The sequence below is a fragment of the Neodiprion fabricii genome, chromosome 5, assembly GCF_021155785.1.
Source record: "Neodiprion fabricii isolate iyNeoFabr1 chromosome 5, iyNeoFabr1.1, whole genome shotgun sequence".
Taxonomy (NCBI): Eukaryota; Metazoa; Arthropoda; class Insecta; order Hymenoptera; family Diprionidae; genus Neodiprion; species Neodiprion fabricii.
Genome location: NC_060243.1, coordinates 32,312,901 through 32,338,597, shown reverse-complemented (window position 1 = coordinate 32,338,597; position 25,697 = coordinate 32,312,901). Strand labels below are relative to the sequence as shown.

The following is a 25,697-nucleotide window of genomic DNA, read 5'->3' as shown; positions in this document are numbered from 1 at the left end:
TTACTAGAAAAATTTGTAAGTACATGTCAATTTATATTTAGCGAGATTCATCCTTCTGTCGTGGGATGATGAAATAAACGATATAAAATTGAGTGACCGAAGGAGAAAATAGTTTCCCTACGAGAATCGAATGTATACGTATGTAAGGTATATTATCGAGCAAAGACTCTACAGAGCCTCGGAACGTCGGACACGGTACCGGTCGATGAATAATGGATAGGTTTCTCGCTGTAAACGTATTTATAGCATATCTCAAACGACCTGTTTATCTATCCCTTCGTAGCTAGTAGAATTTTCACCACTTAATACACCGTCGATATCCATTTGTCGATACATCCTCAATGTTCGATTTAATATATCCCTTCTCCGGATCACCGCATATTTCATTGTCTGTTTCCCTTTTCATTGCGGCATGTACCCTAAAGACGATGAAAGGATCAAAAATCTATGAATTATCTCTATTTGTGTCTGAATAATGTAAAAGGGAATCTTTAAAACCAGGGTTGGGTTAGGTTAGGTTGTACAATCTGTTGAGCTTTTACGAATGACGGAGTATATTCATCGCACGCATCGAGAACGTGGTAAACTTCAATATTACTTGGAGCATATAGACTGGTATATACCGATGGTACTATAGCTTGTAGTACTATAGTCAACATCAACGGTCGCACATTTATAAATATAAGTCAACTGTTTGTATAATGCAAACCGACATTTCAGTCGATCTACTTTTAACTCTCGCGACTTGTCACATCGATAGGCATAGGTGGGTAGATATGCACGGTAAAGAGCTGGTACCTTATATACTGGACTACAGACGTCGAGGATGTGATCTGTTCAAAAATATACGTGACTCATTTGCTATACTGTACACGCGTGTAAATTCTATTCTTTACTCACTACTTTCAGAGTCGTTTACTCTTGACTACGTCTGCTTATTTCACCAGCAATGTAATGATCCATAGTACAAATTCCAGCCAAGTCGATCACTTGAACCTGCATGTCCGAAAAGAGATCAAGGAAAAAGAAAACATGCAGGTCTAACAGTCCAAAAAAAGAACAACGAAGAAGTTATTCAAACCTCTTTTGAAAATAGAAAATCAAGAAGAGTCCCAGAAATTTGATCTGGGGTTTCATATAACAGACATCATGTTTGTGCCAATTTGTTTTGGGGCGTGTAAAGTACCACGTTTCATAAACGAAAGGGGGGAGGGTAGGGGGAGAGACACTATGCAGGTTGTTCCAACGCCTTTACTTCCGCACTTTTGTCCCTGGATGATTTACCTCGTTGTCCTCATTTCGTGAAGCTTTTATGGATTGTTGTTTGGGGACGGGTCACTGCATGAGCTGGGAAGAATTGACGTGTCGTCGTCTCTATGTTGGTGGGCTAGAAAAAGTTGCGGAAAATCAACCAAACCGGAATTCACACGACGGACACTGGGTCCAGATACATACGTCCAACCATTCTTGCAAGCCCCAACCAACACACCCCCAAACCAAGATATTTTGATATCGGACTTTACACCCCATTAGCTTCAGTCGACGATTATTTTCGAAACTGCGGCCGGACAATACCTAGCCACGATACTGACCGTTGAACTCCCCTCTTTCGCTCTCTCTCCCTCACGCGCACACACTTATTTCAGCTTTTTTCTGTCACTTTTTACTATGGCCGTCTCACTTTTTCACTCTTTCCATTGTATCCGTGCGTATAATGCAACGTATTGTGTGTATATAAAGTAGAAGGTAAAAAGTGAACCAGATCGGTGCTGAAGATGTGGTTGTGGAAAAACTGAAGCTTCGTACTGGACTCCATTAATTTTTTCATTCTTTGTTTATTAAATAGGACTAATGCCGCGCTGATGTTGAAGAACGTGTCATTGCCTTAACCTTTATTTTGCGTGAATTGGGACTGAAGAAAAATGAAAAAAATGGCCGAAAAAGTGTACAATATACGTGGTATAGTCTTTAGTCCTTGGACTCTTGTAGACGACGATAAGGAGGACACTTCAAGTGCCAGATAACAAGATCCCTGAGGAGATTTTTACCAGATATAAACGTGTGCAGTAAAGCCAAAACTCTGTATATACATACCGTGTGAAAGTATTTTGACAGCAGTACCAGAAACTGTTTCACGTGTCGTCTGCACTGCAGACTATTGAACGAGCTGGTTAAAGTAGAGTATTTTTTTTTCTTCCTGCCGTTTTCTCCACTAAACCTTCAACCCATTTACGTCCGTCATACCGATGTCCAATTACCTCTCTGTGAATGCTTGACAAGGTAAAATTTTCATTACATCACTATTCGAGGTGAGGCGAGAAATGATGGTGATGGAGAAATTGAGCTTCGAAAGGCTCGAAGGCATCACTTCGTGTCATCAATTTTTTTGCGTGATTTCAAAAGTGCAAACTGAACTTTGAATTCCTGCAGTATGCCCCACTCATCAGTAAATCCATGCATACTGGTTTCGTAAGCTTTGTACAGTGTATACCATAAACTTCCCTTGCACCCTTGGGCATCTGGCGAGTTAAGTTGTATGGTGGTAGGAAGGGACTTGTTCTTGAGATTACCAGGGTTGTACATTATTACCAACCCTTTGGCCTTGAAATCTGAACATTGTTGTACACGTCAACTGTAGTCGGTTACTCGGTTCGCGTCTATCCTTGTTAATATAGGTACCTGAGAGAAGCCGAAGAGCCAAACACTGCATTACACCAGAATACCCTTACCGTCTAGACCTCGCTCCAACTCTGAACCCATCCCCCATACTTCGGGGTCGAGAGTTTGCGACCTCGCGTGATTAATTTCCACCCAGTCAACAGATTTCAGGACGTTGTATTGATGGTTTTACAAATAGCTCTGCACAATTTTATTGTACACTTCGTTGCATCAGGCAAATTTTTTCGCAGCTGTAAATGGACGAGGTCTTTTTGAGGATATCATGTTCAAAACATGTTCAATCAACGTGTGATTTTTCCAATGGTTGAAAGGAGCGAATCTCACTACTGGTAGTTTACTAAATCCGAGTAAACTCTTCGTGCCGTTGCAGTAGTGGTATAAAATTATGCCGGGGTAAGCTGGGCCAGGTTAAGGGGTTCGGTTTTGGCCTGATACCTTGAGGGTAGAAACTGGGAATTGAACCCTTGCCTCCGAGTGTAATACCAAAGTGAAAGGGTAGTAATTGTATACGCGGAGTAGTAGAATGGCAAGATAAACAGAACTATGTAAGATTGGCCCCCATTAATATACATATCTTCTCTTGGCCGACTCTCGGCTGGTCCAAACTCAGCCAGCTTTACTCCCGAAGAAGGTCTGGGTATGTGTGTACACACGTTGTAGTAGGCATCGTCTTTAGCCAGGCCTCGCCTAGGTATAGGCCCGAATATATCCTGCAGCGAGGCAGTAAGGAAGGTGGGTACACAATGGATATTGAGGCAGTAATTCAACGGTGATTGTTAGCGAGACCCAATCTATGAATTCCGCTGGCACATACAACCAAATTTCAAGATGTATGTATAACGCGGCTGCTTCTTCTCTAATGTTTGCACTATCCATAGCTGGGATCCCTGCAGCCTACATAACTTGCTGACCTAAGATGGCATCAATTACCCTGTACACAATGATGCTATTATCCAAGGCCAGGTGATTGAATAATCCCCTCGTAAAACGACCAGTGTTTCATTAAATTGAGCTATGGTCATTCTTTTCTTTACATCTTTACTTTAATTGTATGCGTACATCTTACGAGAACCATTCAAGATCGTTGAATCCTTTTTGATATCCACATCCATCGTACCTCCTTTTACCGGAAATTCTAACGAATTTCCTGAACATAGCAATTTGCGGTAAGCAAACCAACGTCGCCTTGGTTCTCAAGGAAACCTGTATTACTCATTTATATTTCCTTTGCCGATAATCCAGACATTCCAAGCCATCGTTTTCGTCGTTCCTATTCGTAGTCGCGGTCGTTGTTCAATAGTCGAGTTGCCTCGGAGGTCGGATAGGAGTTGTTTTTGCGAGCTTGACAATGGGTAGTAGTGAACTGTCGTGACAATAATTTAAGTTACTCTATGTGTCGAATGCGAGGTTCGCGAATACACACACACACATACACACGCTCACACAAACCGGTAGCCATGTGTGAACCTACTTTTACTTTGTAGTTTATCGAGTACAACGAGCGAGCGAGAAGCGGGCTTGCAGAGGGGGGATGATGATGAGTAGGAGAAGAAGAAAGAGTAGGAGGGGATAGCAATTATAATAGCAATTATCTTATTTCTATTTCTCTCCGCTTTGCCCGATCATTGTGTGTATACGACAATAGAGAGGACTGAAATCCGAGACAGCGTTTGTACCCACCGACCCCGACGTCTGCAGGAGACGCGAAACGACGCGGACGCAGGCTTACACAGACCGCCTAAACCTTGGCAGCTTTCCTCGATTCGCCCTCGGTATCACAGTCACAATTTTCCAATTACGAGATTATCAGTCTTGCTGCACTGCAGCCGAACCTCCACCCTCCGTTAATGCAGTCAAATTTTTCCGAACCTCTCAGCTGGTACTTCTCTCGCCATCCAAGGTACTCCTTTATTGGAAATGAAAAACAAAAATGATCACATATTTTTAAGCGTCAAACTTTGAAAAAGGGTTAGAGCTGTCAGAGATTTGCTGATGTAGAGATTAGGAATGTTTTGCTCGTGCTTTGATATAGTCAAAAGCTGATGACATTGTCAAATCATGGATGAATTCCAATAAGTACTTTGTGGATTATCAAAGACCCATAGTAACTGATCATAACCAATTTTAATATAGTCACAGTACTTCCAATCTCATTTTTTAGCGTCACTGTAAGTTGCTTACACATTGTGAACGCAAATATTCAATTTTCAATTTCATATAATTTCTTAAGAATCATGGTAATGACTCGAAGCAATTCGCTATTGTGGAACATTAAGGGTTGACAGACGACGTAGTAAAAATTGTTGGGATCGGTTCAGCACAAGCATGTCGTCCACTATACGATCATGTACTCCAGTATAACGGTAGTACCTACTGTAGTCTTACCACAAAAACACCCTCGAATTCGTCGACAATGCATCGAAATTGCATGAAGCAATCGATACGGCGGAGTATCATCGGAAGTTGGCGGTGGTAGAGTATATCGCAAGTATGAGTATACGTATCGAGTGATGGAGATACACACGAGAGTGTGATGAGAGGATACGGGCACACGTTTGCTGTGCCAGTTGTGCCCTCATTGTTTTCGCTCTCTGATGAGGCTGGTGTTGCTGCTGATAAAATGACGAGGGGTGCAGGGTGCAGGAGGAGAGAATCGAGGAGGACGACTGCTGCTGCACCAGCCGGACTAAACAATACACCCTTACACCCCGTTTATATACATATACATATATATATATATATATATATATATATATATATATATATACTCTCAATCCAATCCGATCGCAATTTATATTCACCTCCTTTTGTTCTCACGTCTGTCTTCCACCCGACAAAGCCTTCGGGTTTTTATGACTTTAGTTTTGATCCGTTGAATCATTTACTGTTTCAGGTAAGTCTCTCAGGGACCTTTCCAGCAGCCTGATTTCAAAATTGTGAGTAACTTACAACTGTTTATTTGCTTCGAAAACACTACAAGGATATCCATTAGGGTGTTGCACGAAGAAATTATTCGCGAATTTCCATCGTGGCAATCACTGAAAAGTTTGTTTGGGTTGGAAGAAAGATTATCGACAAAGATGAGCGTGGTACGTTACATTTAATGTGGCGCTTAAGATGGCCATCTTTCTGCCAACCCAAACAAACTTTTCAATGATTGCCATATGGAAATTTGCGAATAATTTTTTCGTGCAACATCCTAATATCCATACACCAACAGAATTCTCGAATGCAATTTTCATTGCAACGATCGTTGAACTAGAATCTATAGCACGATGCGGTGGAATGTTCGAAGGGTTTCTTGGCTTCGTGTAAAACTTTGTTTCGCATTACGGTACAGAAGCATAACTGGGCTTATCCTTTGACTCTTGCGTTACAAGTGTATAGCTATGATAGACGCGCAAGTATATCCGCATGCATAAATCTGTGTACAAAATGAAGGATGGAATTTTGAGAGCAGTTGTTACAAACAGCACTTACCTTTTAGGGTCTTCTGCGTACCCATGTATATTGTATATAGACACGCGGCTAACCTTAAAGACACCCTCAGCCCTGCATGCGGATACCCATCCGACTACATCTCGCAGCAAACAAATTCTTCCTGAATCCATTTACAACAAAACTTTTCAAAGTTATACGTACGTGCTTACACCGTAGTTTTACGATCACATATTCTTATTCTCCACGCGCGTCGTTTCTCTCCGAGTTTCGAAGACTGTAGTCAACGTGTATTTTGACATGTCGCATAAGGTCCGCGGCATGAAGGACCGAAGGAGAATTAATCATTTTTTCGTCTCTTCGTTTTTCAAAACTTTGGAGACTTTTCGTGAAGCAAATGAAGACATTGAATAAAACGCGAGTTTGGTGTCATTCATTCTTTTCGTATGGAAATTTTATTCATATATAGGAAATAAAAATATGTAACAAACAAGAGAAAGGGAAATAGATATAGGAGGAGAGAAACGGTTTTCAATTAAAGTTAATTACCTATAATCGAAGTGTTCCTCGTATCTTTTGCACCAAGTGCATCACCTGCGCCTGGGGTGAAAACGGTTCTATACACCATTGGTTCTAGTGGCCGGTAGGCAACCGACTGTATTATTTTCCCTACACTCGTTGCAGTGGCTGAAATTTATATACAATATACTTGACTCGTTTGGTAATACCGAAAAGGGGGTTTACAATTTTCCATCGCCTCAGTAGCCGCGCTGTGGAAACCTGCGGTGTTCATTGGTGTTGGTTATGGTAACGGGAATACTACCCCATTGTATACGACCGGACCAAGAAATATTAGCATTCTGCTAATTAAAGTGTAACCTGCAGTGCTGCAATCGCAGGATCCATGGTATTCCGCGGTATACCCGAGCATGTTCTCGAACATATCCAACCCCCGCGTTATTAAATGATACAGACACTCGACTACACTATTCCATTATTGAAACGGTTACTGCACCTTGCGAAACTGAATATTCTCCCCTAATACGGTGACCAATACACGCTAGATTGTCAAACGTGAAAACATTTTTTCACTTTCTTGATGCGAACTGAACCCTCGGAGAACACGCGGGATCTGTCAGATTGTACCATTATTTTACTCGAGTTTTTTGGAAAATATGAAAAATTTAAAAGATGACCACTTTTTTCATGAAAAAAAGAAAAAAAATTCCACATATCCGAAGAAGCAATCTACGGGGTTGATACTACAATTTTTTTAGGAATATTTAAGAATTTTTTCAAGCTTATGGGACGAGTAGTTTTGAAATGGTAGACCATGAAAAAAACACAGGGCCTCAGAGTCCTGGCTAAGTTGACGATCTGTTGCGATAATGCGCCATTTGACTTTTATTGTATAACAGAGCGTTAATTTTCATCCCTCAACTTACCGCCCTTTTTCACCTTTTTTTTCACCCTGCTCTCATCGGGGGATCTCTTAAGTCGAGTCAATTATTCTTCTCGCCGAGAGGCTTCTTTTCCTTCGTCGTGATGTATTTTTATATCAGGTGGGAAATAGCCGCCCTCTTTTCGCGCAACAATCCACTCTCTTAACCGCTTAACAAAAGTGGCTTCCCCAGGAACGTGAGAAAAACCTGAGGAAAATAGCGGGGATTCTTTCCACCACCACCACCTCCCTCTTCTTAACCTGAACCCTCACACCCCGCAACCTCTTCTTCGCCGTTTTTACTGGGGTGAGAGGGGACTCGACTCGACGCGGCGTGGCGTCGTGCCGTTAAACGACTCCGTTGTTGTGTATTTGTATCCTACCCTGAGGAGGGTTGAATGTGAGACGATTCAGAGGCCGGAAAACCGTAAGGGAAAGCCTCGAGCCGCTTGCGAGACAAGGGGAAACGTTTCATCCCCATTGCACAGTTTATTTTTTTTAAATCAATTTCTGACTTCTTCAACTCAGTAGTATATGAAAATAATTCGAATTTCCCGGGCCGTCAGGATGCCAAACATGACTCGGGAGGCGGATTCGTTATTCCAAAATTTTTATTATTTTTTGCCCCTTTTACAACGAGGTTCTCAGCCATCCCTACTCGTCTGGTTCCTTCATCCCGAGGGTTGGCTTACCGGCGATAACCAGGTTAATAGAGGGAATTTGTATGTATCGTTATACTTACACGTCAAGGATTAAGATCCGATTTTATGAATATTTTCCCCTCTATTTTCAATATAGCATAAGAGCCTCACTATCCGTCGTGATTGTATATTCGCACTAGGGAACGTTGGTTTTGGTTACAGATCTCAGAAGTCTCACAATGTATACCAATTTTCCCAACCCAACTTCACCTTCATTGTCAATTATTTCAGTGATCGTGGATATCTTGGTAAGTTTTTTCCGACAAAAGGTTTTTTACTTTAGAAACGGCATTTTAATATTTTGAAAAATTTTTCTTGAAACTTAACGGATTTGAAAAAAAACTGCAGGCCTGTGTTTGTGGGAGTGATAAATCTGTCTGTGGTTTGGCAGTGTTTATTGTTGTATTACAGTTTAATAAACAGTATTTATTCAAAATCTTTTGTTTACACACGATATATCTGTGTTTAAGATAACACGAAACTAACCAACGATTCTTTCAAAAAGGTCACGATCACAGAGTGTCAAAAATATCTAGATGTTTGACTTGGAAGTACAAAATATATCATGTTAGTTCTGTAACGTGCCACTAGAGTTTTCAAACAAGATAGTCGTTGTATCTAACAAAATCTACATTGAAATTTTTATCAAATACATCATATTTACGTTTGTATGCAGTGAACGTGTAGACGTAATTTCGTTTTTTGGCGAAGGCAGTGTTGGGGTTGGAGGTTCAGGCGAAAATAACACGGAGGACTTTGGTTGTTGGACAATGAGAATAGTGGCTCTGGAGCAGCGTTGCCACGCCATAAATTGATTTGGAAAAGCGTTTCTGAAAAAAGGTCGTTGGAAGTGGGCAACGGTCGAGCTTTACATCTAGAGAGAGAGAGAGAGACGTGAACAGTGCAGAGCTTTTGAGCTTACTGACAAAAATTACGTCCCGTTCCTCCCCTCCGCCGCCCCGCCAAAATGCAGGATTGTATTTATGTTGGGTATAATTACACTTGACCCATGCGCAGCTTTTTGTAACGTCTACTGTTATAACTACCCTCTCCAACTTCACCCTACCTACAACCTACCCTCGTCGAGGATCCGCACACGACTTGCTGAATAGAGAAATATAATTCTTGCAAGCTAATAATTACGATCCCCTAATTATTCGCCTCACTTGACTACCTTGCTATTACCAGTGTTCTGTACAAGGGATACCAAAAATCACCATCCGACAAGATATTTATTATCCTCCTTGCCTTTACACCCCTTCAAATATTCGCCAGCTTAGCGCTAAACTCGTTCTTGTTACTCCGATAACTGTGGCAAAATGTATTGTCACAGATGAAACCATAACCGATGGTAAATTCTTTCCACGAAAATCCACGACGAAAGTATTTTGGAAGAAAATCGAAGAACCAATTGTTTTCAAGTTACGGGATATCGAAATCAGAAACTGTAGTTCAGCTAAATCTCTCTCTCTCTCTCTCTCTCTCTCTCTCTCTCTCTCTCTCTCTCTGCGAGTCACGTGTCGACTCACTGATTCGTCAATCTTAGAAAGTCAACTGTAGCTCGAAAATGTTTCTACCCTTGAAGTTTTATTGAAAGAACTTTAAGAACTTTCGCTTTACTTTTCTTCAAGGGATACGCTTTCCAAAGTTCGAACGTCCTGTTGTTTGATTAGGCAAAAGAAAAAAAAAAAAAAAAAACATTCGTTTTATTCTCTCTGCCGCGAAAAATTTTATTAACATTTTGCGAAGCTGCACGAAAAATTAAACAAAATCAAGGGTGCAGGCCACGTTGCACGTGATGAAATTCTTCGCAGTGCACAAAGCATTCGAAACAAAGAGGGTGAAATTTTTTTATTTTCTCGTTTTTTTCTTCTCTAGTCAAACATCGTATCATACACGTGTATTATTCTCCCTTTTGTCTCCATTTGCTCGCCCACCATCGGCGGCGCTTCTAGAAAAAGCTGAAAGTGTTACAGGGTGAATGATTATACGTATATCGCATGCACCGTGGAACGGAGAAAAGGCCAACGGGGATTTTTTCAGAGACAGGGTCTTTGACACCGGGAGGGTGTGAAAATGGTCAGGAATCGCGGTGCCGCATCAGCCGAGATCGGTAGTCAAGGGATGAACAAGGGACGTGGTGGGGGGGGGTTAAAAATATGGGGTTGCATCACGGGGCCAAATAATGCCATCGATATAACCGGCTCCGTTTCCTAATAGAAACCGATTTGTCAAAGAGCTTTTACATTTCACCACATGGATTTCGCACCCGATAACCAACGTCCGACTACGCCGCGTCTTATCCCACGGGACCCGCGACCCTTATTCCCGCCAACTCGAACCCATCTTCTTTCCTCTCTTTTTCTCTATTTTCCCGTTTTACCCTCCCTTTCTCTCTTTTGCCCTCTCATTGCGGCGGCTAGAAACTCCGAGTTCCAGATAAAAATCTTATAAAATGTCCCCCGAAGTGACAAATATTGCTACTGCTGGATGATTTTGGATTTTTACATCCCTCCTCGATCGTTTGCGTCGCGATTTTCTTTCGCTATTTTTTTTTTTTTTTCGTCCTCACTTAATCTTATTTTATTCGAGAATTACGGTAAACCCCAACTGAATATCGTACTAGGATATTTTTGTATTTCTATTTTATCCTATTTGTCGTTTTTCTATCAGTTTTTTGGCAATTGAACTGTGCGAAAAATACAAAAGTGTCGGTGTTAAGTTCTTACGATTTTTCCATCCCTCAATTATTTTTGTCATTTTTGCATTTTCGGTATGCCAATTTTATTTATCTATTACATCACATCTCGACGAAAATAGGGTATGGAAAAATGTATCACTACGTTTCATGGTTCAGGGTCCTAAGTTCTAGTATACATGTAAATTGTCAAAAATCTGAATAGGAGACAAAAAAAAAATAAAAAAATAAAAAATCATCAGTTCACATCCGGCACGCGTGTGTTATTGGTTCCGAAAAAGTGGAGTATATGCGTCGAAGGAGGGTTGTGGACTGAAAAAAAAACACGCACACACAACGAAGGATAGAAGAAGGGATGGAAAGTAAAAAAAAAGAAGATCGTCTGCGTTTGTGAATCTAGATAGAAAATGGGAGGTTGGTAGGTAGGTACGTAGGTAGGTAGGTAGGGAGGGAGGAAGGGACACGTGACACGGATCACCTACGTCGTTGCGGTTTTTTCGCGACAGCGGCGGAGTGGAGGGAGGAAAACATAGGTATATAATAGCTGCGGAGAGACGCGAAGGCCAGACTGTGCAGACAGATGGACGGACAGAGGAGTGTCGGTGTCGTTCGTTCCCCTGCCTGCAGGAGGAGTCGCCGGGGCCGCCCGGCGTGGAAAAGGAATGAAAATAATAATACTTGCCTGCCCGTGGGCCATAGGTGTCAGAATCCGGTCCCCGAAAGACGAAAGACAGCTGCTGCTGCTGCTGTTGCTGCGTCGCGTCGTACAGCGTTGCACGTGTACCAACCTCTACGCGTATAATGTGTTTCTTTTTCTTTCGCTTTTTGTATTTTTTTTTTTTTTTTGCCTTTCTTTTTCTTTAATTTTACCCCCTTCTACCACCTCCTAGTCATCGCAGTCGTCGTACGTATGTAAGAGGGCATATTATACCTTCTCTCACGTACGTTGGGAGGCCTGGGTCGAATAATCATTCCCCCCCCCCCCCGCCCCGTAACGTCGTATCTCTTCTCTGGTGATAATTATTTTTATGATTTTTTTTTTTTTTTAACGAATTTTCAGAAAAATTGGGACATTTCGTTGAATTTTGTATAAAAAAAACAACAAAATTGTAAACATGCGTAGTTTCTCGTAAAAATTTGTATTTAGATATAATACAATTTTGTAACGAAGATTAACAATTTTTTACGAAAAATTATGCATATTTACAATATTTAGGTGTACTAAATAATACGAAATGTTTTAATTCCTGTTAAAATTCGTAGTAGTAGAAATTTCGTCGTTTCTTGAGATTCGGGGGTGAGTTTGTTTTCGGGCGTTATGCTTACGTACGATTTTACATCTGTAATGTGCAGTTGCGTAACGAGTCTTGAACAGACGGATAAGGAACGACGGAATTTCGTTGAGATACGGAAGGATGACGAAACAAACGCTGCGCTCCGAAGACTTTTGAAGATTTCGTTGAACTGAGTTTGTCCGTTTTGAGAGTTTTTTCTCATTCCTCAGTAAGTAAATATTCTGAAAGAATCAACAATACTGTGAACAACGTAAAACTTAACCTAACTTAACCCTTTCGGTCACAGAAGTGGCACCCTTTGTTTCATTTTGTTTTTTTGTTAATTTTTTTGTATCCCATACAAAATCCCGAGTTTTTTTGCTTTTTCAGTTGAAAAAAAAGAACTCAAACTTTGGAATGATTACGATTTTTTTTATCATGTTTTAGGATTTTTTATAATTGGACTTGAGTGCCAAAAAAAAAAAAGAACCGTATCGAGCGACTAAAAGGGTTGACCTAACCTAATCTCGTCACTTGGAATAGATGAAGAGAATAATTACCTTATACTCACAACTTGCTAATGAAGAAAAGCACAGGTATTAATTATGCTAAATTCGAGTGATCCGAATAACAGTAAATCGAAGAAAAAGCTTGAAGTATTTTTCTTTTCAGTTATCTCGTTCGTCGTTTGTCTACCATTTTAAAAATCATTCATCCCGTTCCACCGTTCCTGCATCTATCGCAATACCGACTCGCAGTTAAAATCACTCGACTGCATACATGGTCCACGGTTGCGTGTGTTGAGCTTTATTTCTGCCCATCCATTCCATCGTGCTTGGAATTTGTTTGTATTCCGTACTCTACACTCTATATTAGATTTTTATTTCTCCTGTCGCATGTCGGGTTAATTTTCTGCGACTCGCGGATGTTACATTCGTGTAACGTGAATCGGATATTTCGAATAGAAAGAGCTGTCGTCTACAATGGAATAACCGCGTATAGGTTAGGTTAGGTAGATATAAAAAAACGAGTTAGCTTGAGCCGGTTGATGTATGGGAAGAGCCGCGGCTCGCCGACTATCTCTCGGACAATAATTAACCAATAAATAATGAAAGTTTATTATTATACAATCAACAATTTATCGAATTTCTTTTCAATGGATTCTCCCAACCTGCAGCACCTTTCATCTCGTGCAATCTCTGCCTGCAACTACGCGCATTTTCATCGTTCACCAGTCGTTCGTCCATTGTTAAACTCGACGACGACGAAGACTGACCGTTGGATGAAATCGAGCTTTGTTATAAATTTGTCTCTTGTTTTATGTTTCGGTTTGTTATTGTTTTTTAACCCATCTTTATTTTTGTTTCTAATTTTCACCATCCATTTGCGGTTCAGTTCTCTGCGTGTGTTTCTCTTTTCTTTTTACTTTACCATTCTGTTCCAGGTATTCGGATTATTCGTCACGTCTTTATTTAATTTATTCCACTTCATTCATTAACCGCACCGCCATTTATGTCCATCGATCAAATTCATTTTCACGTATGTAAATAACGTAAAGATTTATTCGTACGATCAAACTTCGTTTATACAGCGACGAAGAATCTACCGCATGTAACGAACTTCTACTTATTGTTCTTCTTGTTTTTTTTTTTTTTTCTTTACTCTTCTTTCCTCATTTCGTTAAACCTTTGTTTGCCTCGCGAAGAATTTATTAACACCTCTTTTCGATCGTTGTTTCAATCACGATTTCTACTATATATCACTATTGTACAGGCAATTCATCTGTTTTGAAATTGTCTGCGATACAATCGAAAATTATTATGTGTATGGTATCCGAAAAGTAGCGTGAGTCACGTCCGTTACACATCATACATATATATATATATATGTGTGTATACAATTTACGTGTATACTTTCATTACCAATTGTTTTCTCGACGGTAAAACGTATTTATATACATACATGTACCGCATATGTATACTTTGGCGAATGAAATGCTCACCGAATGACGTAGAGATCGATTTATTATTGCGTTCTGCGCTGTATCTTTTGTTTGTTGTAGTTTTTGTTTAGTTATTTATTTTTTTTTTATTTGTTGCCGTCGTAGCCTTGTTTCGAGCTTTATTGTTTTGTTATTTGTTTTCTTCGTCGGTTGTTTTTTTTTTTTTTTTTTATCTTTCCTCCTCCCTCCCCCCAAACAATTCCAATTTTACTTTTCCTTACCTTTTTTTTCCGTCTCCTAACGTGCAACCTCTTTCACCGTCAATTCCACAGTCGCGATACGCAACCGTTGACAACCTGTAATTATTTACTTCGGTACAGAAATATGTGTAGCCACGTGTCTAGTCATTTGTACGCAAATATACTTTGTACGGGTATGTACCAACTTAGGTATGTCCATACGCACGATTTAAGTATAATATTTCGTATTGATTTATAATACTTGTGTCAGTTTTACCCCCCCCCCCCCCCCCCCCCCTCCGCCCCTTACCATCTATTCGCCTATTGACCGCCTTATTTTGTTTCAAGCATGTTTTCATTTCGCATAATTTGATATTCAATTGCGAATTAAACTGACAGTAATTTGAGGCGAGCGGGAATAGCGATGAAAAAAAAAAAAGAAAAAGATTAAAGAAAAAAAAAATGTTGAAATGGAAAAAAAGTTGAATGAAATGAAAGGAGATGTCAATTTTGAAGTGAGAATTACGCGATGACAAAATTAGATGAGACTTTTCGAGTGATTTGTTTGATTTGTTACATTTCTTTGCTTGGATTAGTTGCTGGAGATATATACGTATACATGTGGATAGGTATACTATACCTATGGTGTACCATTCGTCGCATCTCGAATGTTTACACAAACTCTTTGCCCTTCCTACTGTCCGTTATACGTATGCGGGTGGTATACTACCCAAGAGTTTTTTTTCCTCCTGTTATTGTCTACCTAACAGCGTTAGGATTCATTAGCAATCACAGGAAGGGAGAGGAGGTACGTACCTACCGTTGGCGGTACGTACGTTCATCCAGGGCAAAGAGCAGAGCTCTTGTTTACTCGTTGGCGTGTATCTATTCTACCTTTGTCATTTACATCCGGGCTTCGACATTGCGGATGTTGCTAATTCCACTCCACGCAACTACTTTCAGGGCAGTCGAGCTCCGACACTAAATTTTGGCTGATCAATATCCACTTTTGTCTTGTTTCTGTGAGAGAGAAATTTTTACGCATCAGGTCAATTATCTGTTCGGTATAATGAACGGTGGATCAAGAATTTGCAGAAGCTGCGCTACATCCTGAAACGCGAGTGATTTTAAGTACTCGGAGAATTTAACCCTAGTAGGTCACTTGGGGTTGATATCACCCCAAACATTTTTCAAACTGCTAGTAGAGTACCTTAGTCACCCTTTTTCTCGACATTTTTGGCAATTTATTTAAATTTGTCGATGTTTTACGATATTTAATCAATTAATTTAGGTTGGGTAAACTTAGTCAGCCTTTTCTCCGAAACAATACCCGGACATATCTTTTTTTTCAAGATTTTTAGAATTCATTTTTCAAGCAAAATATCACTCTTGGATTGAATTATGCGATTCGAACCAGGTTTAAGATCTGTACACCAGATCGACGGTGTTCTTATATTTTCATCATTTGACAGCGATTTTTTTCATGGTCAGAATCGTCGAAGCTGTTCACTTAAAAGAGTGTTCGTAGATTTTTTACGGGGTCATCTGCAACGGCTTTCACCGTTTCGCGATCTTCCGCCTCCGGAGGCATTACGCTATTGTCTTTTCCCCCGACGAACAACAATAATTAACGTAAAAACCCGTAGTCGATACGATCCATTCGAGACGCGATGCTGCGAACCGGTTCGCATCCTGCTGCTCGTGTTGTACAGGATTCTGCATATTCCATTGAAGGGTGAACTTGTCGTCAGTCATCCAGGGCGAGCCCCGAGGGCGTGCGTATTGCACAGAACGAAAGTATTTGCAGTTCCCCTTCCAGTCTCACTTCCCTCTCTTTATTTTCTGTGTTTTTGCTACGACGGGCTGTGTAAAAACGAATCACACAAAAAGTAGTAAAAACGAATCGGCCAGGTTAATTATACTCTTATACGGAGAGAAGAAAACAAAAAAAAAAAAAAAATACCGTCAACGTCGCGTCTAACTATTAATCCGGTCATCTGGACAAATTTTCGAAGCTTGCTAAACCAAAACTGAGTGAATTCGTTTGCGACGTTTATCATGTGCAGTAAAATTCTCGTTTCGTGTTTTTTTTTTTTTTTTTCTTTTTTACTCTTCTGTCCGAGAACTGGACTCGGTTGAGAACGGAGGTGAGCAGGTTGCATGGACTCGAACAACAAGACAAACAGAGTAAACGCAAAAAAGCAGTACACACTTGTTACGTACTTGTGTATGCAAAAGACTCGAGCTCTTGACCCGCGTTTCTTTTACAATCGCTTTTTGCGTCCGAGCTTACAACTCGCTATATTCTATTTTTCTTATTTGTCGATTCTTTTTTTTTTTTTCACCCATCGTTACAACTCTCGTAGAAAATGACTGTTACCTTCGTGTCTGAGCTTGGAATCAACTGGACAAATCGAGAATAAGGTTCGTAAAAATCAAATCCTTGCATTAAGATTAACCAAAAAGTGTAAAACTTGAATATCTTGGGTAGGGGAGTAACGACCGTGTCCGTATCGAATGTAAACTATTTTAATAAACCATAAAATTTCGCAAAAACGTCGCATCCTTGTACCATTTTTCCAATTGTCTCACTCCATTCCGTCGTTCCTTGTCTATTCCACATTCCTAGACCTAATCCATCGTTCTTTTTCTGTTCCGCATTCCTAACCCAATTCGTCGTTCCTTTTCTCTTGCACGTTACATTGCTAGATAACTCATCGTTCCTAGTTTGTTCCACATTCCTAACCTATTTCATCGTTCCTCTTCCGTTCCATATTCCTAAACTATTTCATCGTTTCTTTCCTGTTCCGCGTTCCTAACCTATTCCACCGTTCTCAGAGACTCACGCCAATTTGAATTACAACACAACGAAAAATTTGATTTCGTTTTCAAGATAAATAACAAGATAATATTCACAGAACTTTAACAGTTCAAAGATTTCAAATTCCTAGAATTATATAACCGTCAATTGTTTTCCCCACCGGGACAACTTCAGACTTTAAAAACATACGAATCCCGCGTTTGTGTATCAGGGATTCGTTTCGGAGGTGTATTTTTTTTTTTTTTTTTTTTTTTAATTTCACCTCACCCCTCCCGGCATACGGGGAAGTCCTTCCGCTCAAAACACCTTTTAGTATTTAAGCACGTTACGTACGCTCGAGAACGGGCGAGCAAACATTTCAGAAAACTCACTCACTCTCTCTCTCTCTCTCCTTCTCTCATTCCGACGACAAAAGTAGTCATGACAACCGGCATTAACGAGGTCACGTATCACGATAATCCCAGAGACTTTGGACCCCCGGATCGCTGCCTTAACAAGGTGGTCAACGACATATTCTACACTTAGGTTATTGTACCGGTTACACCCTGCCCACCTCTAATTGCAAACGGTCACGTGCTTCCACCTACCGATCAACAGCGGACTATGTCGGTTCGTACGGTGAAAGTTTAACGAAATCAAAATTTTAAGCGATTCGTCGCTATGACGAAGAAAAAAAAAATGAACGTAGCGAATCAAGGTTTCTTTTTTTTTTTTTTTTTGAATTTCGAAGATAACGTGTCTGATCACTGATGATCGATTCTTTTTACACGCTCCGAATTCGCGTCGATGATTATAAATACGTATCTTCTTTGGTTTTGACTTTTGATCGAATTTTTTTAATTCCGTTCAAAACGAAACGGTGAAGAAAAAAAAAAAAAAGAAAGGAAAAATTTCAACGTAACAAAAATTTTGCAACATTGATGCGCAGAAAAAGAATTACCAGCGATTCGACGCTTTGGGAGAAAAAAAAAATTCACAACGGCGAATTGAAATTATTATTGTTACAACTTTTTTTTTTCTATAATTTTGAAGAAATCGCATCCGGTGACTGACGATCGATTTTTTTTTTCATACACTTCGAATTCGCGTCGATGGTACGAACATGTTTGACTTTTTAAGTCAAATTCGTGTAATTTTCTTTAAAACGAAAGTAAATAAAATAAAAAAAAAAATTTTTCAAATTAAAAAAAAAACAAAAAAAAAAAAAAAGAACTAGTGTTCTAAATTTGCTGGGAATCGAAGAATTGTAATTACGCGAATGAAGGGGGCGACAGGGGAGGATAAAAAACTGAAATTCAACCGCCCGAAGCGATCGCTCGAGCAGCTTTACAGCTGAGCAAGGTACAGAAGAAGAGGAATGAGAAGAAGAAGGAGGAGGTGGAGGAGGAGGAGGAGGAGGAGGTATTAAACTTATTCACTGTTAAGAAAAACTCAATTTCCTTGTAACAATAAAGCATAATAAATGCGGCGCGTAGCAGACGGTAGGAAAGGTAGGATGAGACCATCTCGTGCAGCGAGCTTGATTCGCCAATTACATTCCTCTTTTTTTTTCTCGTTTCTTATTACTTCTTTCCTCATTCTTAGCCAGTCATTTCTTTCTCTTTCTTTCTTCGACGTTTATAATACACTCGGATAATTTCTGTTTACATTATACTCAACCTTGTATTATAGGTACGTACATGTATATATATATATAGCTTTTGTGCAAAGTAGATGCGTACAACCTGCGGTAGGTACTTAATGTTTGTTTTTTTTTTTTTTTTCCTCCGACTTTATTGTCTCTCTTATTTTCCGTTTATCATTCCACGCAATTATCCCGAGTAGCTGATTGCGTAAATTTTTTTTTTTACACCCCCCTCCTCTGTTTTCTGTCTCGAATTATTCGGGCATGAAATTTCCCCATCCGTCACATTTTTTCTACAGTTTAAGTAAATTATCTTCATTTCGTTTCGCATCGTTGTCTCGTAACACTTGTGCGTTACAACCGATCGTACAAATTTCTTTATCGAGCGGGAAAATTTTTTCTTTCGCAACGAAGTCGAGAGAAAGAAACCAAAAAAAATAAAAAAATCTTCACCGTAAGTTTCGTTTCTATTTTTTTTTTTTTTTTGATTTTTTTCATTTTTATTCGAACCTTTCGAAAGCTTGCGAGCTAATTTGCGAGTTTATCACCCGGGCAAAGGTTCGCGATTTTTGGTGTATCTTGCGTTCATATTCTATACACACTTTTATACGTACGTACGGATACACTTACGCAACAGCTTATCGTCGGAGAAATCGTAAGCGTCAGTTTAGGGCGGGTTTTCGCGAGGCAAGGGACAATGTACAGGGAATTGGCGACATGTTGTGCCCTCGTAAACATTTTATCGCGTATATTCATATCCGCATACCCGTATTACCACCCAATAACCGCTCACTGATTTTTCTCCGCCAATATTGTCTCCCTATATTTTTTTCGAACTATCGAAATTCGAGCTTGAATATTTGTCGTTTATACTTGAAATTGAACGTAAGTGTTTACTTGTATTATGATATAATTTTAAATATTTATTAGCAGATCTCTCTTTCTCCCGGCATCTTGTACCAAAATGTTTAACAATATTTTTTCACCCATTCGCACTCGCTCTTTTTTTTTTAACTTCACCTTACTTCTTATCCATTTATCATTACGATGTTGTTGTTTTTTTTTTGTTTTCACGGAATCAACGAAGAATGTTTACTCGTACGAATCGATCACGTTATCGACGCAAAATCCGGGATTTCGCAAAGTGATAACAACAACAATAATGTAAATACAAGAGAAAAAAAAAAAAAAAAATTCAGTGAAATTACTGAAGTATTTATAATCGATGTCAAGTATGTACAATGATAATTTTGTCAAATCACCGCAATATTGCTGTGGTTGAGAAGCTTTTTTTTTTTTTTTTGGTACGATTACATCCCCTTACAACTGAGAAAATATATAGGTATAGATGATGCGGTATAAGCAGAAGCCGGTTGTATAATCTAGAAGCGCCGACTTCGCTGCACAGTTCTAAACCCGCCAGGGATAAGGTATAAAAACGCAAAAGACCGCCTCGGATTGCCGTGGCTAAAGTTTCATCGGTTATAACATTAAGGAAAGGGTTGAAACTGCCGAAATCACCTCCGTGAAAATCTTCAGCCGCGAAAATTCAAACTAAACCGCGCACTTTCCGAGATCGAAACAATAATTACTCCCCCCCCTCACCCTTCGTCCCAGATTTCATCTCGCAGTTTGCAAAAGATTTGCAGGAAATTATTGTATAACAAGCTTATAGCATAAATGAAAAATGACAATGTCGGGTTTTTAAGGAATATGTTAAATTCTATGTTATCCTGCTGTTTTTTTTTTGCATTCTTTATTTTTTAATAGGTCGTTCGAAAAGTTGCTCGGGGGATTTTGAGGGTAGTCGGAGATAATTAAGAAAGCACGTCGAGGAGAGAACATCGTAGGAAAGAAGCTACAGCTGAATTTCTTGGCGAAATGCACGGGGGTGAGAACGTTTTTCTACAGGGTGAAATAGGCCAATCAAATGTAACGAGGTTTCGCGGCGAAAGCACGCGGCGAAGGGTTAAAGGCCGGATCGTGTATATATATATATATATATATATATGTATATACGTGAATTTCTATCCCACCAGATATATAACGGAAAGGAAAAACATTTTTTTTCAACAAAATTTCGAAAAATAAAAATTTTCATTCGAGTCATAATGACCATAAAGTCTTTTCTCAAAGAAGAAACAATTGCACAGGGGTGTATAATATCACATCATGTACAGTACATGTAATTTTATCATATGAATTATTCATGGATACGGAACGATGAAAAGATATTTAGAACGATCGAAAGATGCAAATATAAGGCGATAAATTCACGGAATATACATTATATACATTATATGTTGATATATAAGAATCCGTTCCCATTATTCGTTAACACGATTTAAATCCATTTCTTCGATTACTTCGAACATCAATGATTTTTGTCACAATTTACATGCAGATATATTTCAAGTTTACTTCAATGTATAATAATTTTCCAAGTTAATTGATACTTGTTACATATTTTTATCTCCAGATTTGTATCAAATTGAAGAAATTAAAAATCTTTTGAAAGGTGTGAAACAAAAAAAAAAAAAAAAAAAAAAGCAAACAAAAGAAAAAGACGTGGAGTAAAATAGAATTTTTGACCTCGTGTCGATAAAATCATTGCCCGATTATCCGTATCTTTGCAATTATACGAGGGAGAGGATTGAAATTTTGTAAAAGGCAGAAGGCGCGAGCCGTAAGGATTATTCTTGGCGTAGATCGGGAATCTACTACCGCTGTGAGGTTTCCTACCCTCGGCAAAATCCTCACCTCACCCTCTACTTATACTTTTAGCCAGTTCCAATTGCTGCGTAAAGGGTTATACAGGCTAAACTCATTGCGGTCTCACTCTGAAACTTTTATGGACGAAATTACGACTTTGCACAACTATTTTTACGAGAGTTGTTTCAATTATTTCTCAACCCTGAGAGAGGGGGACACAATTTGCAATTAAAAGCCACCGCGTTCGTTGAGATCTCTCCGATCTCTCTTCAATCTCCTTCCGCAATGAACGGTTCCTTTGACTTCCGAGAGATTGCCGAAAGATAATAGATAAAGTAATAACAAACAGCAGGGACAACAATATCGATGACAATGCAGACGATTTTTCCGAAACTGTTTAAACAAACGAAAAATCAAAACTTCCACATTCCTAACCTATTTCGTCGTTCCTTTTCCGTTCCACGTTCATAATGCATTTCATCGTTCCTTTCCTGTTCCGCGTTCCCAACCTATTTCAACGTTCCTAGAGACTCGCGCCAATTTGAATTAAAACACGATGAAAAAGTTGATTGTTTTTTCAAGATAAATCACAGTATGAAGAAGCAACAACAATATCGATGTCAATGGATACGATTTTTCCGAAACTGTTGAAACAGGCAAAAAATTACGACACGAATAAAAAATTTCCACATTCCTAACCTATTTCATCGTTCCTTTTCCGTTTCGCGTTCCTAACCTGTTTCACCGTTCCTAGAGACTCGCGTCAATTTTAATGACAAGACAATGAAAAAGTCGATTATTTTTCCAAGATAAATCACAGTATGAAGAAGGAACGATATCGATGTCAATGGAGACGATTTTTCCGAAACTGTTGAAACGTACAAAAGAATTACGACACGATTTAAAAAAACCTCGTTTTCCCTAACTTGCAGTTATGCACGTATTCGCATTTTCAGCGTATCGAGGTCGTCGTAACTCGAGGGTTTCTATCGTGTTCAGCAGCGGCTTGGTTCTTGGGGTGTTTTGGGGGCTCCACACCGCAAGCAATCGGGCAAAGCAAACGGCTCTACGTTACACCACCGCGCAAGTTTCTTGTATTTATTTGATGGTTTCTAATCACGCTATACTGTCATCAGCACCACCTACCCACCCTTCTCTCTCCTCTCTCTTCTCCTCTCCCTCGCTTCTCCACACCACGATGCACTTGCAAAGACACGTGTACAGTTCGTTCCAAGTACGGAGGGTAGAGAGGTCCCAGGAGAAGTATCTCATATGGATTTTAAACCGTAAAATCGTCCGCCAACAGCAAGTCGCCAGAACGCCGCTCGTAAGCAATAAGGGAAACAATCTGATCGGCGCTTGGCAATCAGGTCTCAATCGGGTTCAAGACGATTGGTGCTTTGTGGAACTTTTGCTGCAGCAACGCCATCTTAATTTCCCGCTACGTTACGGTCACTTTTTACACACGGAGATAGTCCTCCTTACCTCTACCCTCCATAGTTTCAAATGATTCGCACAACGTTTAAATTTGAGCATTATGTGATCGAAATTTTGGCGCAAGAGTTTAGGTTCGCGTCATTTTCTCTGATTGAATTTGTGCCATGTAGTTTTATAAGCTACACAGTTATTCCCATTTCTTCTTATGCTAAGACCGTTTCCTCGAACTCGAAGGTGCAAAGCTGCTTCCGGTATAATTAAACTATGGAATCATACTTGTACAATATTACTATAAACACATGTATCCAGAGTACCAGTAATTGAGGCTGTCCACTGTAGTTACAGTATGATTAACCGTTTGAAGTCATCACTATTGCATAGTATGTGGATTTTGCAGTCTATGCGATAAACCTTGCAATTTCACCCCGCATGCGTGATGTCTATCTATACGCGAAATTATACCGTGTATACCAGAAATAAGAGACTCTGTAACATACATGGGCTTGAAATCGTTTTCACGCTTTCTTGAACTCTCCAACCTTTAACTAGAATTACTCGCCGCTAAGTCGAAATTAAATTTCATCACCCGTTTGCGCATTTATTTGTTCTATGTTCGTACTTTACAGCTCAGCATCGTTTACAATTAAAGAATTATACTCTACTGCAATGAAACTATTTGGCAATAATTGTCTGATAGTTTCGGTTACGTTTTGTATAATTTTTTGGAAAGTCGTATTATCCGGGGTTTCAGAATGGATAGAAATTTGTTTGATGCAAAGAGCCGTTTATCCAGAAATCGAACGATCTTCTTCAACTCAATAGCATCGATTTTATACGATTTTGGAAATCAACGAAAGCGCGTGCCAAGACAAAAGTCAGTAGAACGTTGATGTTTCGAGACCATTTGGCATTTACCGTAAAACTTACAACACCATTTCCATGATTTGTGATTACCAATGACTTCCAGTGACTTCGGTTACCTCGATTGATTCCTCGTCCTATAAAACGTTCTTTCCATCACTCAACTTCCTTTGATTTCTAATATTCAAATTTATGACTTCCTTGAGCGAATGGCCCCTGATCGATTCGACGGGTGTCCAAAGAGAAGTAGAGTAGTGTAGCTATTGAACGTGAAAAAAGGAATGCGACGCCTTGAACGAAGGATGGTTGGCAACCCCCGTCACATAACTGTTTGCCAGGTAAAATTGCCGGTGGAATTGGTTGTACGTGTACGTACATGCATTCATACATACATATGCCCTATGTGTAGCTGTAGAGTTTCTTTTACATACAGTGTAGACTCGTGTATGCAAACAGGCAAAAGTGTACGGCGCCGAACACCATTACAGAAGGGATAATTGTAGGCATATTTGTTGGCAGGCGCGCTGCTATTATCAGGTATAATTATGCATTTCAGTTCCATACACCGGCGCAGTCGGTTTCTCTAAAGCACGCCTTGTGTATTCAACCCCTTATTACATCAGCTACCTGGCCATCGGGTGATGGTGCCGCTAGTCCTGCGCCCCTGTGTCTATAATCATTTGAAACATTTGTCGTACAGTCGTTGTTGCCTCGTCTAGGCAAGGCCAATGCGGCATAAGATTATTTATTCAAAATTCGTTTGCCTTTGAAACAAACAAACTGCTAGGGGCAGGCAGCCACATTTTCTTCTGAATAATTGATCGTCTGATTCATAGCTGAAGTTATTCATGCCTGGAAAAATCATTCATCCCACGTCACTTTAAGTTGCGTCAATTCGAACGTGGTTGAAGCTGGTAACGTCACTTTATTGTTTGAAATTTGGTAAACCATACCGAATCAAACGTATTCATGTTTTTCGAAAGGAAATTCTTCGAACGTCATTCTGAAATTGAAAGATAATGAATTTATTCCAGACGTTTCGTCACGTTAACGTCGCTTACTTCAACATCGTGAATTTAATTGGACTCGTGTTTAGAGGCATTTGAAGTATCGCGAAGACACTTCGAGTCATTGAATATGTGAAGAATTGTTACGCGAGGATAATCGAAGTCGGATTCGTTAATCTGCGTTAACGTAACAACCTTCTTAATGCGTGTGGCAGTTTTCTTCCCATTGAATTACAGCCATTTAAATTTAGACACGTATCGTATTAAATCGTCGCAATTTCCGTTAAAACCCTTTCATTACGTCAGCAAGCGGAAGAAAGAACTCGACGACGTTTGGAATTCACCGTTTCTCATGTGACTTAATGACTACATCGATACCCACATCGGGTCATAAACAAAGTCGTAACGAAATTAGGAGGCGATAAGTCCTCAACGATGTCCTTGTCGGTCTTTAATTAGCCAAAGCCGTATCGTCCGGGACATGAAATACAATTCTCCTCATCATTAAAAAATTTGAACCTTCAGTCGTCGTTCTTGACGATCGATCATCAATCAAGTGCAACACTGAACTCTGTATGTTTCATAAATTTACCCGATCAAAAATTTCTACAGCTGTAGCAGCACACGAAATTTCACACACTTTAAATCATCGGTCAATTATTAAAATTTCGAAAACTATTATCCACGCTTCATTGTAATTACTATAATCGTCAGACTTGCGTTGCAGTTGTATTATTCACAAGCCAAACTATCTTTGGAAATACGTTTCATCCTCAAAGTCTTTCATAGATATTTATAAAGCGCGACGATTATCGAGTCTTAC

At 39.6% G+C, this 25,697-nt stretch overlaps 1 protein-coding gene across 3 annotated transcripts in view; it reads left to right on the top strand.

The window, feature by feature from the left end:
* Window positions 1-25,697, top strand: part of LOC124182753 (forkhead box protein P1-like) — a 212,794-nt gene that overhangs the window by 49,083 nt on the left and 138,014 nt on the right. Inside the window, exon 2 of one of the 3 annotated variants that reach the window (XM_046570400.1) lies at window positions 5,573-5,615. The exons of the other annotated variants lie outside the window; for them this stretch is intronic. The gene's annotated coding sequence lies outside the window, so the exon portion shown is untranslated. The remainder of the gene's footprint in view (window positions 1-5,572; window positions 5,616-25,697) is intronic. 3 annotated transcript variants of the gene reach the window in all.